Genomic DNA, 15,383 nt, shown 5'->3' with positions numbered 1-15,383 from the left:
GCCTCCTAGGTGCCAAGCAGATGTTGGTTCCACACAGGGGCTTAGATGTTCACAGAACTGTTGGAAGGCTGGAGAAGCAGACACAGCTTGGCTCCCTGACCAGTAGAGTGGGACTCGGCAAGGGTACCCTGGCTTCCACTGGGGAGCTGCTGCCCCCATCCTTTCTTCAGGGCCACATCTCCACACTCACAGTCTGCAGACCAGAAAGTCCCCACCACCACTGTTTCACTAGGACACGGTATCCTAACTGCCATCGGATGATGGGAGACCACTCTCGAAACCTTTGGCCCCAGAGCCACGTGGACCTATTAAAACCTGCATCAGTGAAACAGATGCTGTAAGCAGTCTGTACTGGTTAATGCATCTCAAATTCAGGTCCCCTGAGGGAGGGGACTTTGAGTGCAGAACCTAAATTGCAACTGGATTGCTAGCTGCACACAAGTCTAGGGGATGGCCTTTTTTTAGCTTCTAGCCCATGCAATATACTGGAAGCATGTATTATTGCTGCAGTACCAGTCACTCTACACTGTCCTGTCCTTTACTGCACTCTAGGGGTTGCGCCCTGCTTCCTGCTGATAGAGTTTCTGGAAATATTCTCTGGATACCAAGTACTTCCTGAGGTCAGGTCACTCCTTTGGAAAAATGCGCCGAAGATCTATGCCAGTATGCCAAGAGCCTGGGCCATGTGTGTATGTACAGTGAGTCTGTGGGGTGGTGTGTGTGTAAGGTCGTATGTCTGAGCCAGGAACGTGTCTTTCCCAAGGGCTAAAATATTGGGCTCATGGCAGTGTCTTGGAAGGAACTGAAACCCACAGTCAACTCCATATTGGTTTGAACAGATCAGATCGAGAGAGGGCATGTGGCTTTGCAATGTAGAGGGGTCGAGTCTTAGGTGGAGCGTGGAAGGACATTCTGGGAGACGAGTTTTCCAGCTGTGAGCTGGACACACTTCTCCTGGCCCAGGAAGAAGCCACGTGCCACCTGGACTGGACATTCTGAGGACCACTTGCTGCCCCAGTCTCCACCACTGTGGGATCCATACCTACTGGGACACCATGATGTCCCTCTGGTGGCCTGTGATGACTTCTGAGGTCCTCAGCCCCGCCCTTTGGATGCCTTGCTCTGACCACGGGGCCTTTTCCTCAACTTCCAGCCCATTCCAGAGGGCATGTTCCTTGCCACTTATCCATGAGCTGGTCAGTGAACTGCACCACCCAACTCTGTCCTGAAAGAAGACATCCAAAGTCACAGTATTTCTGAGAAACAGAGATTCCTGTGGAAATAAATGTGAGACAACTACAAGACTGAAGAGAACATTTCATCTCCTTTGGGCTGACCCGACTTTGTTGCTATTTTGCTTCATTTTTCCTTAGGTTTAGCCCAGCTCCCTTTTCGCTCTGGGCACTAGGTTGCATTTTCCTGGCTGGGAGATAGCTTGTGGAACTCCCACCTTTCAAAGTATGTTTTGGTGGGTTTTCTTTGCCCATTTTTCTCAGCAACTAGATCAGCTGTTCCCAAAAACGTAAGCAAAAATGAACCATGCTTACCCCCCCGCCATCACGTGTTTGAATTTCAGTTTTTGATTCTGAGACTTCTGAAATATTTCCTAGCACAAGCTGATAGAGTGGGACTAAAAGTAACTATCAAAACAAACACAAAGGCCACTGCAGGCTCTCTCATCATCTCAGTTTACACAGAACAAGATATTGTTGTTTAAATACTTAGCTAAACTTTACGCCTTTGAAGGCTCCAAGCCAAACCTTATTTTTCCCTTTTCGAACCAATGGATTTACACCTAGGTGAGGAATGAGAGGAAACGTGTTTCCTTTGGTTGTGTTAGGAGGAAAGGAGGTATCTTCATGTTGTTGCTTCCATGTTTCCATGATAGGACTTCTCTTTTAGACATTTGAATAGAAATTCAGTAGCCAGATTGGCTTCAACCATTCACCGTCTGTGTCCTTAGGAAGAAGTGGATAATTGGACTGTGGTGTTAATTTAGTATTTCCTGTCTTGAACTATATCCCCTATGGGGTACTCTACCCTGGCTGGCACCAGATCTGGCACCCTGAGGGGGGTTAGGAACAAACTTCCTGTTCTTGTGAAGTCAGGTCACTGACACTTGATACTATGGGTGAGAAGAAGAGTCATTTCATCAAAGTCATGCTAAGAAAATATTTACACTTTGATTTAACTTCAGTCTTCCGTAGTGAGTTAATCCTTATGTTTTATTATTTATTTATTTTTAACTTCCTTGAATTCACTAGAATTTATTGGTGGATCATCATAATATACAATATTCGAAACTTAAAGACTTAAAAATGTTAATCTGAGACTCTGCTTTGGGAAAGAAAATTAAATTCTAATCTACATGGATAAACTTTCTATGGACTCTACACAGTACAGTGTTTATCCCAGCCTGAGGTTTTATCACCTAACATACATTTTTGGGGCCTTTATGTTGGAATAATGTAAGTCATTTTGACCATTAGCTTGAGGAAAACTTAATTTCTATAGTAAATATGCCACAAAATCAGTATAATACAATATCAGGACAAATACTTTGGAACTGTGCATATGAATCTTCCTATTTGAAGATTCTATGAATTGATTGAATATATTGACTTGGTAAATTCTTTTGGATGAGAAATTTTAGAGTATTCTGTCCAAATAATCTATTATCCTCTGCTCGGATTTGTTTTATTATGTTCCCCCTGTTCTTCCTTAATTTAAACATTAGTGTTGTTTATTTTCTTGTAACTAAAGATTAACTGGAGACAATAGATATTTCAGATTGGTATTTTTTCTTTGCCTCTTTCTCCTCTATACATCCTCGGCATCTCCTAGTGCTGTGTTGGGCTCAAAGCCAATAGATGTGTAGGGCACACAACCTAGTGGGACACCAGACGGGGCATCAGTGAGAGTGCTTGCATCACCTTCTCCCAACCCCAGGCAGTGCAGCTTGCAGCTCCTGGAGAGACTCCTTCCGTCCACTTGAGGAGAGGGAAGAGAAAAAAAGACTTGGTTTTGCAACTTGGATACCAGCTCAGACACACTAGGATAGGGCACCAGGCAGAGTTGTGAGACCCCCATTCCAGGTTCTAGTTCCCAGATGACAGTTCTAGACATATCCTGGGCCAGAAGGGAACCCACTGCCTTGAAGGGAAGGACCCACACCTGGCAGGATTCATCACCCGCTGACTAAAGAGCCCTTTGGCAATAAATAATCTGCTGTGGTAACCAGGTAGTACATACTGTGGGCCTTGGTTGAGACTCTGAAACATGCTGGCTTCAGGTGTGATCCAGTAGATTCCCAGCTGTGGCTGCTATGAGGAGTGACTGCTTCTGCTTGAGAAAAACAGAGGGAAGAGTACCTTGCAGCTTATGCAGCAGCTCAGCCACAGTGGGATAAAGCACAAAGTGGGCTCCTGGGGACCCTGATTCCAGGGTGTGGCTCTTGGATAGCATTTCTGGACCTGTCCTGGGTCAGAGAGGAGCCTAGATTACTGCAGGCTGTAAGTGAGACCCAGTACTGTGCTGGCTGTAGATCTGACCCAGTATAGTCCTGGGTGCTTTTGTCATCCCTCACCCAGCTCCAGGCAGCTCAAAACAGACTGCAAGGATGACAGTAAATACTTTACTCCTTAATGCCCAGACACTGACGACCATTCACAGGCATCAAGACCATGCAGGAAAACATCACCTCACAAAATGAACTAAATAAGTCACCAGGGACCAATCCTGGAGAGACAGAGATGTGATATTTCAGAGAATTCAAAAATAGCTCTTTTGAGGAAACTCAGAGAAATTCAAGATAACACAGAGAAGGAATTCAGAATCTTATCAGATAAGTTTAACAAAGTAATTGAAGTAATTTAAAAGAATCAAGCAGAAATTCTGGAGTTGAAAAATGCAATTGACATGCTAAAGAATGCATCAGAGTCTATTAATAGCAGAATTGATCAATCAGAAGAAAGAATTAGTGAGCTTGATGACAGGCTATTTGAAAATACACTGTCAGAGGAGACAAAAGAAACAATAAAAAAGAATGAAGCATGCCTGCCTACAAGATCTAGAAAATAGCCTCAAAAGGGCAAATCCAAAAATTATTGGCATTAGAAGGGAAAGATAGGGGTAGAAGTCTTATTCAAAGAGATAATAACAGAGAAATTCCCATGCCTAGAGAAAGGTACCAATATTCAAGTATAAGAAGCTTATAGTAATGTAGCAGATTTAACCCAAAGAAGACTAACACAAGCCTTTTAATAATCAACCTCCCAAAAATCAAAGATAAAGAAGGGACCCAAAAGGAGCAAGAGTAAAGAAATAAATTACAATGGAGGAAGAACATGCCTGGTGCAGACTTTTCAGTGTAAACCTTAGAGACCAGGAGAGATTGGTATGACATAGTTAAAGTGCTGAAGGAAAAACCTTTAACCTTAGAATAGTTTATCCAGTGAAAACATCCTTCAAACAGGAGGAGAAATAAAGACTTTCCCAGGCAAACAAAAGCTGAGGAATTTCACTAATACCAGACCTGTCCCACAAGAAATGCTAAAGAGAGTTCTTTAGTCTGAGAGAAAAGAACACTAATTAGCAAATAATAACAAATCATCTGAAGGAACAAAACTCACTGAAGGTACAAAACTTATCTGAACGCTAATAATAGCAAATCATCTGAAGGTACAAAACTCACTGGTAATAGTACATACCCAGAAAAACACAGAATACTGTAACACAGTAATTATGGAACATAAACTACTATTATCTTAAGTAGAAAGACTCAAATATGAACCAATAAAAAATGATGACTACAACTTTTTTCAAAACATAGACAGTACAATGAGATATAGGTAGAAACAACAAAAAGTTAAAAAGCAAGAGGACAAAGTTAAATTGTAGAGTTTTCATTAATGTTCTTTTTGCTTTGTTTATTCATGCAATCAATGTTAACTTGTCATCAGTTATAAGGTATGAACTGCTAGCCTCATGGTGACCTCAAAATCAAGAAACATACAATAGATACACAAAAAATAAAAAGCAAGAGATTAAATCATCCCACTAGTGAAAATCACCTTCATTAAAAGGAAGACCAGAAGGAATGAAAGAAGGAAGACCATAAAACAGTGAGAAAACAAACAACAAAATGGCAAGAGTAAGTCCTAACTTATTAATAATAACATTTAATGTAAATAGACTAAACTCGTCAATCAAAAGATGTAGAGTGGGTGAATGTTTAAAAAAGCAAAAGTCAACCATCTATTGCCTACAAGAAACACACTTTACCTATAAGGACACACATAGACTGAAAATACAGGGATGGAGAAATATATTCCATGCCAATGGAAGCCAAAAAAGGGGCAGGAGCAGCTATAATTACATTGGACAAAATAGATTTGAAGACAAAAACTATAAAAAGAGACCAAGGTCATTATAAAATGATAAAGGGATTAATTCAGCAAGAGGATATAACAATTGTAAGTATATATACACTCAACACTGGAGCAACCAGATATATAAGCACAAATATTATTAGAGCTAAAGAGAGGGACAGGCCCCAATACAGTAAAAGCTGGAGACTTCAACACTCCATTTGCAGCATTGGACAGATCATGCAGACAGAAAATCAACAAAGAAACATTGGACCTAATCTACACTAAAGACAAAATGGATCTAATAAATATTTACAAAACGTTTCATCCAATGGTTGCAGAACACATTCTTCTCCTCAGCCCATGGAGCATTCTCAAGGATAGACCATATGTTAGGCTACAAAACAAGTCTTAAAACATTCACTAAAACTGAACTAATATAAAATATCTTCTCTGACTACAATGGAATAAAATCAGAAATAAATAAAGACAGGAATTTTGGAAACTATACAAACATATAGAAAATAAATAATATACTCCTGAATGACCAGTGGGTCAATGAAGAAATAAAGAAGAAAATTGAAAAATTTTTTGAGATGAATAATAATTGAAACACAACATATCAAAACCTATGGAATACAGTGAAAACAGTGCTAAGAGGGAAGTTTATAGCTATAAGCACCAATATCAAAAAGAAAGAGAAACTTCAAAACCTAGCAATACATCTTAAAGAACTAGAAAAGCAAGAGCAAACCAAACTCAATGTTAGTAGAGGAAAATAAATGATAAACATCAGAGTAGAAATAAATAAAATTGAAATGAATAAAATAATACAAAAGATTAACAAAATGAAAAGTTGGTTTTCTGAAAAGATAAACAAAATTGACAAACCTTTCACCAAACTAGGAAAAAAGAGAAAAGACCCAAATAAATAAAATCAGAGATGGAAAATGAGACATTACCATCAATACTGCAGAAATTCAAAGGATGATTAATGGCTATTATGAGCAACTGTATGCCAATAAATTGGAAAATCCAGAAGAAATAGATAAAGTCCTAGACACACACCACATACCAAGAGTGAACCACGAAGAAATTCAAAACCTGAAAAGACCAATAACAAGTAATGATATCAAAGTCATAATAAAGTGTCTCCCAGCAAGCAACAGCCTGGGACCTGATGGCTTCATTGCTGAATTCTACTAAACAATTAAAGAAGAACTAATACTAATCCTACTCAAACTATTCTTAAAAGTAGAGGAGGATAGAATACTTCCAAACTCATTCCATGAGGCCAGTATTACTCTCATACCCAAACCGAACAAAGGCATATCAAAAAAAAAAACTATGGACCCGTTTCTGATGAATATTGATGCAAAATTTCTCAACAAAATAATAGCAAACAAAATTCAACAATACATTAAAAAGATCACTTATCATAGCCAAGCAGAATTTATCCCAGGGATGCAATGGTGGTTCAACATACACAAATCAATCAATGTGATACATCATATCAACAGAATGAAGGATGAAACCATATAATCATTTCAATTGATACTGAAAAACCATTTGATAAAATTCAACATCCCTTCATGATTCAAAAAAACCCTCAAAAAACAGTATAGAAAGAACATACATGAACATAATGAAAGCCATATATGACTGACCCACAGCTAGTGTCATAATGAATGGGAAAAACCTGAAAACCTTTCCTCTAAGACCTGGAACATGACAAAAATGTCCACTTTCAACACTGTTATTCAACATAGTACTGGAAGTCCCAGCTAGAGGAATTAGACAAGAGAGGCAAATAAAGGGCACCCAAATTGGAAAGGGAGAAATCAAATTATCCTTGTTTGCAGAGGATATGACCTTATATTTGGAAAAGTCTAAAGACTCTACAAAACAACTATTAGAACTGATAAATAAATTCAGTAAAGTTTCAGGATACAAAATCAACATACAAAGACCACTAACATTTCTATATGTCAACAGTGAACAATCTGAAAAGGAAATAAAAAAGTAATCCCATTTACAATAGCCATGAATAAAATTAAATACCTAGGAATTAACTTAACCAAAGAAGTGAAAGATCTCTATAATGACAAAGAAGTGAAAGATCTCTATAATAAAAACTATAAAACACTGATGGAAGAAATTGAATAGACATCAAAACATGGAAAGATGTTCTATGTTGATGGATTGGAACATTGTTAAACATGGTCAACATTGTTAAAGTGACCCTGCTGCCCAAAGCAATCTATAGATTTGATGCAATCTCTGTCAAAATACCAATGACATTCTTCACAGAAATAGAAAATACAATTCTAAAATGCATATGGAACCACAAAAGACCCAGAATAGCCAAAGCTATCCTAAGTGAAAAGAAAAAAACTGGAAGAATCACAATACCTAACTTGAAATTGTACTACAGAGCTATAATAACCAAAACAATATGGTACTGGCATAAAAACAGACACACAGAACAATGGAACAAAATAGACACATATGGAACCCAGAAACAAATCCATACACTTACAGTGAACTAATTTCTGACAAAGATTCTAAGAACATACATTGTATGAAGAAAAGTCTCTTCAATAAATGATGCTGGGAAAACTGGATATCCATATGCAGAATGAAACTAGACCCCTATCTCTCGCCACATATAGAAATCAAATCATAATGGATTAAAGACTTAAATATGAGACCTCAAACCATGAAACTACTAAAAGAAAACATTGGGGGAACTCTCCAGGACATTGGAGTGGGCAAAGATTTCTTGAGTAATACCAAACAAGCACAGGCAACCAAAGCAAAAATGGACAAATGGGATCACATCAGGTTAAAAAGTTTCTGCACAGCAAAGGAAAAAATCAACAAAGTGAAGAGACAACCCACAGAATGGGAGAAAATATTTGCCAACTACTCATCTGAGAAAGGATTAATAAACAGAATATGGAGCTCAAACAACTCTATAGGAAAAAATATAATAATCTGATTTAAAATAATTTAATTGTACATTAACAAAACTAAAAGTATAATTGGATTGTTTGTAACACAAGGGATAAATGCTTGAGTTGATGGATACCCCATTTACCCTGATGTGATTATTACACATTGCATGCCTGTATCAAAATCTCTCAAGTACTCTTAAATACATACACCTACTACGTACCCACGAAAATTAAAAATAAAATGTAGCTATTACAGCTTATTTTTATAAAATATATACAATGTATATTTCACCCTTTTACTTCCAACCTGTATATTTATGTTTTACGTTGATATTCATATTTACAGGAATCTAGTAGCTAGCACATCATTGAGGTTTACATTTTTTATCCAGTCTCAGAATCCCTGCCTTTTACTTGGATGAAAATTAACCTACACTCAATGTAATTATTAATATAGTCTATTTGTGGTTTTCTCTTTTGTTTTCATTTATCTTTTTTTGTTTGTTGAACTATTCCTTTATTCTTCTTTTCCTCTCCTATTTTTGGTTATTCAAATATTCTTTTAGGCTTCTAATATAATTCTTTAATTGTGTTTTTGACTATAGCACTTTACCTTATGTGTTAGCACTTTACCTTATGTGTTAGCACTTTACATTATGTGTTAGTACTTTACATTATGTGGTACACTTTGCATTATGTGTTAGTACTTTACATTATGTGTTAGTACTTTACATTATGTGGTACACTTTACATTATGTTAGCACTTTACATTATGTGTTAGTACTTTATATTATGTGTTACACTTTACATTATGTGTTACACTTTACATTATGTGTTAGTGATTGCTGCAGAGATTACACTGCATCTTTAATAATGCTCTTCTTAGGGTTAATATTATATTATTTCACATAATTAGTAAGAAATTTATAACAGTTCCTCCATCCCTTGTGCTATTGTTGTTATATATATATTACAACTATGTATGTTATTATTTTTACAATGCATTGCTGTAATATTTAAATAGCGATATGTCTTAAATTGAGAAAATTACAACTTTTGATAGCAACCTATACAACTACCACTTTTAGTATTCTTCTTTCCTTCTTATAGATCTACCTGGTGTCATTTGCCTTCAGACTACAAAAATTTACCTGTTATGCAGATATACAGAACAAGAAATAAATGTTTTTGTTTTATGTTCATTTTTAAATAATAATTTTACTTGACAAAGAATTCTGGGCTTACAGTTTCTTTCAGCACTTTTAGTGATGTCAATTCCATTTCCTCCACTGTGTCTGGTGAGAAGATAAATATCACTGATGTTGTTTTCTTGTATGTAATGTGTCTTTTCCTTCAGCTATTTTCAAGATTTTCTTTTTTCTTTGAAAAATTTTTTTTTTTTACTGGGACTTCACTGAGAACCTTGAATCTGTAAGTTTATATTCTTCACTGAATTGGAAACATTTCAACGTTATTTCTTAATTTTTTTTGCTTTGCCCTTATGGAACTCCAATTATGTGTATAAATTATTTATTTATTTATTTATTTATTTATTTATTTATTTATTTATATGTTTATTTATTTTTGAGACGGAGTCTTGCTCTGTTACCAGGCTGGAGTGGAGTGGCACGATCTCGGCTCGCTGCAGCCTCTGCCTCCCGGGTTCAAGCTATTCCCTTGCCTCAGCCTCCTGAGTAGCTGAGATGACAGGCACGCAACAGGCTCGCGCCTCCACGCCCGGCTAATATTCTGTATTTTAGTAGAGACGGGGTTTCACCACGTTAACCAGGATGATCTTGATCTCCTGACCTCAGGATGCGCCTGCCTTGGCCTCCCAAAGTGTTGGGATTACAGGCGTGAGCCACCGCGCCTGGCCTGTGTATAAATTTATAACTTGGATATTCTCCTTTAGGTCTGTGAGATGCTGTCCTTTTATTTATTTGCTTTTTTGTTGATCCTCTCTGTTCTTCAGGTTGTATTATTGTGTACATTCATTTTCAATTTTACTGATTCTTTCCTGTGCTACTTCACTATATTCCCTCTTTCAGTTAATGGAGTTCTCAGTTCTATAATTTTCATTTGGGTTTTGTTCTAATAGTTTCTCTTACTCTGCTGTATTTGTCATTTTTTCATTGATTATGACTATATTTTCCTTCAAGGTTTTAAACATATTTATAATATCTGATTTAAGTTATTTTCTGCTAATTTTTAACATATACGACATCTTGGAGTCAGTTTTGTTTTTTTTTTTTTTTTTGAGACGGAGTCTCGCTCTGTCGCCCAGGCTGGAGTGAGCGGCGCCATCTCGGCTCACTGCAAGCTCCGCCTCCCGAGTTCCCGCCATTCTCCTGCCTCAGCCTCCTGAGTAGCTGGGACTACAGGCGGCGCCACCTCGCCCGGCTAATTTTTTGTATTTTTAGTAGAGACGGGGTTTCACCGTGTTAGTCACGATGATCTCCATCTCCTGACCTCGTAATCCGCCCGCCTCCACCTCCCAAAGTGTTGGGATTACAGGCGTGAGCCACCATGCTGGGCTGGAGTCAGTTATTTTGATTGTCTGCTTTTTCTCTTGACTGTGGTTGCTTTTTGTTGTTGTTGTTGCATGCCTACTAATTTTTGATTGCATACTTGAGAGTCTGGCTATTACACTGCAGACATTGGATTTTCTTATATATTTTTTGAAGAACATTCTAGCAGTGAGTTACCCTGACTGAACTCAAACTCCAAACCCTGTTTCTCTGTCACCACTAAAATCTCTCCCTTTTACTCATCTTTTCTGCTGATCCACCTGAAGTTTCTCCTGTGCATATGTAAATCAGAAATTAGCTAAAATTTTGGGCAGACTTTATGTTTGGAAGTAGAACTTCTCACTTGTCTATCATCCTTTCTGTGATTTCTTCTTTCAATTTCCACACTCTGGTGGTCCTAAATTCTGCATTCTGACTTCTTAAGGCGGTAATCCCTCCCAGATTTTGTATTCTGACTTCTTAAGGCGGTAATCGCTGGCTTTCTGCTTGAGTCTCAGCAACTTTATTCCACCCAGGTGAGCGTGTGCTCTCAGGAAAAAGCCATATAATCCTGCATCTCACCCTGTGCAGGCCCCTGTTTAAAATATTAAGTTCCCTCGGATTTTGTGCCTCCTTTTCATTAATCTCTAATTAGGTGATTTTTATATTTTTTTCAAAATTTATATTTTTTTATCTGTTGGAAGTTAGTCTAACACAAGCTACTCTTTTATTAACAGAAGAGGAATTCATGATCTCATCTTGATTAGAGGTATGTTTGAGCATATTTTCACAAATTTTGTGTCATTTGATTTCTCTCTTGTGGAAAGCTTATTTATATCCACTGCCTTTTTGCTTGGCTTTTTCTCATTGATTTGAAGAAACTCCTTGTGTTTTATGGATATTAATTTTCTGTCCATTTTAACTAATTTACATATTTTCTCACTCTATTTTCATTAACGACTTCTTTCCTTAATAAAATTATAGAAGTGAAGAAAATCTATACAGCCAGTTTGGAAACCAAAAGAAATAGATGTAAAATGAAACTCGATAGCAACTTAGCTTCAGGTTGCCTGGTTTTTCTGGCCTTGAACAGACATTCAGTTTGAGAAATTACAGAAAATAATAGAAACCCAGAGACTTTCTCTAGGAAAGGCTGAAGTGACGAAGTGGAAGGAGAAATCTCATATATCAGTGATAGTGGTAAAATGTGGGTTTTCAAATACAGTAATCCACACTATTGTCGATGTGTGGTCCTATTTGGGGCATAGCTAACTGGTGCATTTTTCCTTCGATCAAAGAGTATTGTGTCACCCAAGTCCAGGATTAGGCTAAGAAAAGAATTATGAGCTGTTAGACCTTGGGCAGGCTGTCAGCCTGTTTTTCTCTTTGTAAAATGAGATCAATACAGACTAAGTTGTAGAATTACGGTGAGAATTAAAGATGGCATGTAAAGCACCTAGAAGAGTATTCAAATTGGTATCATTTGCTATGTGTAAACACTAGAAAGTGAATTAACTTTTCTTCTATATCTTGATCCCGGAGAGAATGGAGATTTTTCTGTAAATAATGTCTCGTAAGTTCAATTATTTACATATCTGCTTCTGTTACTTGAAGGCTATGTACATAAACACTTACTGTAGAAAGAAATCCATCCTTCGTTAATACAACACCAGGAACTTCCTAAATTTCCTCTCTCAGAGTTAAGAAAGTAGTTTTCCCTCTACTTACTTCAAAGGATTCCCTATCATGGACCATTGGCATGAATATTCTTTATGAAAGACAGTTGTGTAGGTAGTTTTGAGTGTAACCTGAGATAGTCTCTTTAGTGTGTGAACTGGTTAGGATGGCCACAAAGCTTCCCCCTTAATGACCAAAGAGCTTGAGAAATGCAACAAACAAACAAGCGAACAAACATTACTAATTTTAAAAAAAGGTGAAACCAGAAAATGACTGCGGAAATGGAGTGTTAGTAAGATTGGGAATGTGCTACCAAAGGAAAGCATAGACTATCCCTCTCCAAGGAGCTTTGTGAAATACGAAACCTCCTCATGCGATCCTGTTTGGAAAGTGATAGGAAATACCAAACCCGTAGCCTGACCAATTCCATGAGCATTTAAGTCACCCCGCTTAGTGTGGCTTTAAACTGAAACCCCCAAGAAGCAACAGGTCCCCCTAAGTCTGAGCTCCAGTCCAGTTGCTCTCTGTCCCTGCAGCCCCTTCACTTCCTCTGCCTTCATACATCCACCCGATCCACCCCGGACGCCAGCAGGCTGTGCTGATCTCTGCTTCTGAGAATCTATCCCACCTCCCTTTGTGCTTCTGCAGGGAGGGGTGTGGAGGGTGGCATGCCGGTCAACACTTTCACAAAAGCAGCAAGTTTGAGAAGGAATCCTGTTCCCTCCAGGCTGGGGGCAAACGTAGTCATGGGAACAGCAGCAAAACACAGTGCTCTGTGCTTGTGGCCCATGACTGAGCCTCGCAGCTTCTTCCCCAGATGTCTTGGGAATCTGGGTGGGTGCAGTGGGGTGGCCTCTGCTTTTTGCCCTGCAGTGACTGCTCTTTTCTTCCTCTACTCTCTGGATCCCTTACTGGATTTCCTTATCAGAGACAGCCATTGACTATTGCTGAAGTCACAGATGCGCATTGCTCCCCTTGACGAGGTTTAGGTTTAACTTAAGAGAAAGGGCTCTCTGAGGAATACAGTAGTGGATTTATTATCTCGTGGGGCTTACCTTGACTTCCTTCCTTTCTTTACATTGTGAGGCTTATCTCAAATTTTCCATCTCCAGCTTTCTTCTCTTTACCTTTGAGCCTCAAGTTGTCATGAGCAGAAATTTGACTAGGCAGGCAGATGTGGTGGCATTTATTTTCTTCTTAAAAATATGTGCTTGGCTGGGCGTGGTGGCTCATGCCTCTAATCCCAGCACTTTGGGAGGCCGAGGCGGGCAGATCACGAAGTCAGGAGATCGAGACCATCCTGGTTAACACAGTTAAACCCCAGCTGTACTAAAAAAAACCACAAAAAATTAGCCCGGCATGGTGGCGAACGCCTGTAGTCCCAGCTACTTGGGAGGCTGAGGCAGGAGAATGGCGTGAACCCAGGAGGCGGGGCTTGCAGTGAGCTGAGATGGCGCCACCGCACTCCATCCTGGACGACAGAGCGAGACTCTGTCTCAAAACAAACAAACAAACAAAACAACATGTGCTTTCCCAGAAATAATATAAACAACACCACACACTCACCATATTTAGCAGAGAGAAGCAGTTTTAGTGTTTAAAGAGTCGTCATTTTTCAGAGTGATGTCCCTGCCCTGTCTCTGTCTCCTTACCTGTTTGGCCTGGGGCAGGTGATTTAGCAGCCTCGTATGTGAAAGGTTGGGCCTGAATTAGGTATTTCAGGTTCACAGAGAGGGCAGCAGGGAGAACTTTCTTCCTCTGAGCACATTTTCCTAAAGTGATACCATTTACAATATATACATTTATGTTAATTAGCATATAATTAACAATTTAAAAGTCCACACTTTGGTGTCATTCAGTACATTCACAGTGTTGTGTAAGCACCATCCCTATTTAGTCCCCAAACCTTTTAACCTCCCCAAAAGTATACCTTGTACCCAGTCAGCAGCCTGTCTTCCTTGCCTCCTACCCACTAGTCTTAGGACCATTAGTCTGGTTTTTGTCCCCATAGGTTTACCTATTGTGGAAATATCATATACACAACATGTGGTCTTTTGTGTCTGACTTATTTCACTTGGCATAATGCTTTCAATGTTCATTCATGTTGTACCATGTGTCAGTACTCCATTCCTTTTTATGGTTGAATAATATTCCATTGTATTGATATACCACAATTTGTTTACCCATCCATCCATCAGTGTGCATTTGGGTCATTTCTACTTTTTGGTGATTGTGAACAATGCTGCTGTGACCTTGTGTATCCTTGTACTTGTTTGATACCTGTTTTTAATTCTTTTAGGTATATACCTAGGAGTGGAGCAAGTGATACCTTTTGAAAAATTTTTAAAATGAGCATAGGTTGGTATGATGCTTGTTATGTCTGTGATGATGAGAAATGAGTGACAGCATGTGGAAGTGAGTGTGCAGGACACTAGCCCTCCCTTGATGTGCCTGTTCCTCCACCCATGTGATGTTTATTGACGTCAACTAAGCTAGGCTGAATGAGGACAGGAGGCAGGAGGAGCTGCCATTGTGTAGCATGCACACACTTTGCTGCTTATTCAACCAAATACTCATCGTGGTCTGCTGTGAAGGGATTTTGCAGATGCCATTGAATCCTTCTCAGCATGCTGGTAGGCGTGATCAGCAGAGCCCTGCACAGGAAGGCTCAGGTATTCCTTGCTCTGGACTCCAAATAGCATCAAGGTGTCCATGGCTCACCCTGCACTGGGCCCACCCTTCCTGACTACCTGCCCTATGAGATTTTAGATCTATTTTTCAGTCTCACGATCACACAGGGCAATTCTTGACACACAGTTCTCTATCTCTCTCTATCTCTATGTGTCTGTGTGTCTCTTCCAGGAGTTCTGTTT

The sequence above is a fragment of the Papio anubis genome, chromosome 19 (assembly GCF_008728515.1).
Source record: "Papio anubis isolate 15944 chromosome 19, Panubis1.0, whole genome shotgun sequence".
In the NCBI taxonomy this organism is placed as follows: domain Eukaryota; kingdom Metazoa; phylum Chordata; class Mammalia; order Primates; family Cercopithecidae; genus Papio; species Papio anubis.
Note: the sequence above shows the minus strand (reverse complement) of the source record.